Source organism: Trachinotus anak, unplaced genomic scaffold, assembly GCF_046630095.1.
Source record: "Trachinotus anak isolate AG129_WGS33_773 ecotype Australia unplaced genomic scaffold, CSIRO_AGI_Tana_v1 ptg000056l, whole genome shotgun sequence".
Lineage (NCBI taxonomy): Eukaryota > Metazoa > Chordata > Actinopteri > Carangiformes > Carangidae > Trachinotus > Trachinotus anak.
In genome coordinates this window covers 72,501-77,500 of record NW_027273907.1, presented here as the reverse complement: position 1 = coordinate 77,500, position 5,000 = coordinate 72,501, and positions in this window count along the sequence as shown.

The window sequence follows — 5,000 nt, the reverse complement described above, 5'->3', positions numbered from 1 at the left end:
GGGAGTCACTGCGGTCTCGTCCATTAAGAGGAGGATGTGGCCAGGGACGGACATCGCTGATGGGACGAGGTTTTTAAAGGTCCGTTTCACAGACGCTGTGAAATCATTGCCATATTCCACTAAGTTTGAGACGGTAAGCGGAGCGGAGCACTTCCGCGTCATCCATGACAGGCAAGTTAAAGTTTGCCGCTTGTGTATACAGCCTGGCCACATTGTCAGAGACTGTCCCACTTTTATTTGTTTTAAATGTGGGAAACAGGGGCATTACGCACGAGAGTGTGATGCGGAGGGGAAATGTGCTCTGTGCAAAGAAAAGATCTCCCTGTGTGTGTGTGGAGAGCCGGGGGAGGACGCCGAAGAGCCGTCATACTCCGACGTCTCTGACGAGGAGGAGAGAGAGGCGGAGGACGGCGCCGATACGGGGAGAGAGGAGGATGGACGGAGAGGCGGCGTCGAGAGGGAGGAGCCGGGAATGACCGGAGAGACCCACGAGGAGGGAAACCGTGACTGTGGGGAATCGAGAGGAGACGAAGGAGGGAGAGACTCTGATAATCCAGCACCACAAAATCCAGACAATTATGCTGGCTTTGGAACGCGGGCAGCAAATGAAAAAGACGGGAAAGCTGTGTCGGACGGGTCTGAGGGCGAGGAGGGGATGGACGTCAGCGCAGAGACCATCAGACAGCTGAAGAGAAAGAAGAGGGCGAAGGAAAAGGAGAAGATGAAGGTTAAAAAGTAGAGGTATGGCTGCTGCTCTGCTATTCTTTTTTGTTTTATGCCTTATGTTGCATATTGCTTCGTTTAACTGTAACGGTCTAAGAGGAAAAACGAAAGCGGAGTTGGTATTTAATGCCATAAAAGCAGAAGTACTGTGCCTGCAAGAGACTCACTGGACTGACGAAGTTTTTAAAGATATCAGCTCACTGTGGAGAGGCAAAATTATTGCAAATAATATGAGTCACAGAGCATGTGGTGTTGCTATCTTGGTAAAAGAGGAGACATTGACTGACATACAGGTAGTCCACAAAGATGACAAAGGGAGGTTGCTTGTCATTGAATTTAATTTTTGTAACATTAGGTTTAGATTAATTAATGTCTATGCACCAAATATTGAAAAGGAAAGAAGAGAAATGTTTGATAATTTGAGGACTTTTTGTACTGAGAGATGTATTTTGGTTGGTGATTTTAATTTATGGTGTACAAGGCTGGATGGGTCCAGCAGTGTTAATTTCAGAAACGATACTTCAAGGAGTGTTTTATTTGATGTTATGAATAAGGAAGATTTAGTTGATGTATGGAGGGATATGTATCCAAACAGGAGAGAATACTCAAGAAAGCAAATGGTTTTGGGAAAAGTGAAACAAAGCAGAATAGATTTAGTTTTGATTAAAAGAAATATTTTGAGTTGGGTTTTGAATGTAAAATATAAGTTTTTGGGTTTAAGTGATCATGCTGCTTTAACTTTTGGTTTTGGGGTGAGATGTGAAGGGAGGGGAGGGGGGGTTTGGTGTTTAAACTCTTGTTTGTTAAAAGAGGAGGAATATAGAAAAATTATTTCAAGACTTATAAAAAATGAGCAAGAAAATACTTTATTTGAAGACGATGTTTGTTTATGGTGGGAACAGATGAAGAATAAAATAAAAAGAACAAGTATTAGATTTGCAAAAAAGAGGAACTTTGTGAAAAAGAAAGAGGAAAATGAAGTGAAAGAAAAATTAATAAAAGAGCTGGAAAGACTGGAGGAGGATCCGAATCGGGATAGGACATACTTTATGAAATTAGAAGGTGAGATAGAATATTATGAGAGAGAAAAATATGAGGGAGCAGTTATCAGAAGTAGGGCTCAGTATGCAGTTGAGGGAGAAAAGTGTACAAACTTCTTTCTCAACTTGGAGAAAAGTAAACAGGTAAAGTCTTATATAACGGAGCTAGAAAGTGAGAATGGAGAGAGAGTGACAGATTTTGTAGGCATTTTGGAGGTAGTGGAAGCTTTTTATGCAAAACTGTTTCAAAAGGAAGGTATAGTGCAGGAATGTGTGGATGAGATATTAGATACTGTTGATGCCAGAATATCAGATGAAAGTAAACAAATGTGTGACGATGATTTGACAATTGATGAAATTAAAATAGCTATAGAGCAAATGAAATCCAGCAAGAGTCCAGGTTCAGATGGCCTGACACATGAATTTTATAAGGTTTTTTCTGATATATTGGTGCCAATACTGTTGAAAGTGTATAAGTGTATGGAGGAAAGGAAAACGGTTCCAGAGTCAATGGCAACAGGGGTTATTACTATCTTGTTTAAAAAAAGAGGGAGTCCGTTTAAATTAGAAAATTACAGGCCTTTAAGTCTGTTGAACTCGGACTACAAGATTTTAACAAAAGCTTTAGCCAATAGATTGAGGGACGTGGTAGGAGAAATAATAGCACCAACACAAGCTTATAGTATACCAGGTAGGGACATCACTGATGTCATATGTACAATTAGAGATGTAGTCAATAGTATGAATAATGATGGTGAGGGTGGTCTAGTCCTGAATTTAGACTTAAATAAAGCTTTTGATAGGGTTGAACATGGGTATTTAGAACAGGTTTTGGGCAAATTTGGTTTTGGGGATAGGTTTGTTAATTGGATAATGTTGCTATATGCAAATGCTAAAAGTTGTGTGAAAATAAATGGTATGCTCACTGATGTTTTCCCAGTACAACGGTCAGTCAGACAAGGCTGTCCTCTTTCAGCCTTGCTCTATTCTTTAGCAGCAGAACCATTGGCAACACTATGTAAAAAAGACATTTCTTTACAAAGCATTCAAATACCATATAGCACAAATAGTCTAATTCATCAATTTGCTGACGATACAACCTTTACTGTCAGAACCATAGAAAGTGTAAAAGGAATAATGAAACATGTTGAAACATATGGGAGAGCATCAGGAGCAAAAGTAAACATAGAAAAATCAGAAATTATGTGTGTAGGGCATACAAATCCAGAAGAGTGTGAAATTCCTTTAAAGATAACGAGAGACTTCATTAAAATATTGGGTGTGAACATAGGAGTACAGAGTAAGGAAGCGAGAGATGCCACATGGACTGGTATATTGAATAAAGTTAAACAATTATTAAATTTGTGGTCTATGAGAGGGCTGCGATTAAAAGGTAAGGTTGTAGTCATTAACTCATTGCTTCTATCAAAATTTAATTATGTGATGGGAGCTCTAGATCTCCCTGAGTGGGTTTTGAATGAGGTGAGAGCTGTAATAAGTAAGTTTCTGTGGAGAGGAAAAGGAGTTAAAATATCTATGAAGACATTAATAGCAGGGTATGGAGAGGGAGGGCTAAAACTGATGGACTTAGATGTTAAACGAAAAGCATTGAGAATAAAGGTGGTTAAAAAATATCTATATGGTAAGGAGGAGTATGGTTGGAAAGGGTTCTTTAAGGATTTTCTGTGTAAAAGTGGAGGATGTGGGGACAGTGGGATCTTTATGAGATTCAGAAAGAATATGTTGGAAAATCTTCCTGTGTTTTATCAAGAGGTATTTCTAGCTTGGGCAGATTTCATTGAGCACCTGAAATATGACTGCAAAACAATAAATCAAATATTAGATCAGCCAGTATTTATGAATCCACAAATAAAAAACAGTGGGAATGTTTTGTATGACAAAGTTTTCATACAAGCAGGATTAAAACAAGTGAGAGATTTTGCTTATGAGTATGTGCCTGGCTTCTTGCCAAATAGAGCCATTTTTGACAGTGTTGTGGAGATAGACGAGGAGGTAGGTAGAACTAAGGTGGATAATGTGATTAAGTGCATAAAAGGAAGCTTACCGGATATATGGATTAAAACAATAGAGAGGGAAACAGTTCAGGTAGGAAAGAGTGAGCTACCAGATCTGTACATTGATCAGATTGATGGGAAAATGCTCTTTAATAAAATAAAAGTAAAGATGTTGTACACGTTGATGCTGATGAAAGAAATCAAGACCCCAGCATCAGAAAATGTTTGGTTGAAGGTATTTCAGGATCTGAATGTGAAAGAAATTTGGAAAAATTTACATGTCAAGTACAATAGCATAGACTGTGAAAATTTGGACTTCAAACTCAGACAAAACAGAATATACACGAATGTGGTCATTCACCAAATTAATAAAAATGTAGATCGGTTTTGTGATGTTTGTAAATCAGATCCTGAAACACTGATGCATTTGTTTTTTGAATGCAAGGAATTAAAGAACTTTCAATTGAAACTAATAACCCTGATCAAAAACAATTGGAAATTAGATCTGATAGCGAATGATTGGAAGAAAGTTTTCTTTTTTGGTTCAAGTAAAACATCAAAAACTGTGAATGTTAATTTGTTTAATTTTGTATTAAGTCATGCTAGATATGCAGTATGGCTAAGGAGAAATTTAGCACATTTTGAAGGGAAGAGGATAGAAGTGTTAGCTTTGTTTGTATCGGTATTAAGGAAAGATGTTGCTTTGCGATGGAACTTTTTGAGTAGGAGTTTGTTTGAGGAGTTTTTTGTGCAAGGCAGTAGCCTTATTTCTATTGATGATGGAGGTAGATTTCATATTAATTTATGATTTTTATCCTTTGTGCTTTGTTTTGTTGTTAATGTGTATGTATATGTAAATATTGTGTTCTGAAAAGCTTTGTATATTTTCATAATAAAAGAAAAAAAAAAAAAAAAAAAAAAAGCACGCCCGATCTCGGAAGCTAAGCAGGGTCGGGCCTGGTTAGTACTTGGATGGGAGACCGCCTGGGAATACCAGGTGCTGTAAGCTTTTTCACTTTTCTGTGCAAACAACAGAGGACGCTGCTGCTTCAGTAAACAGCACTGACTGTGCCACTGCTCAACTGTCAATCACTGTGCAGACAGTTCAGCTCACAGTGCACAAACCACACTTTCATATTATCACATTACACAGTTGACAAGTTGAGAGAAAGAAAGAAAGAAAGAAAGTCGAGCAAAGACACCCGCGCTTGACATACACAGC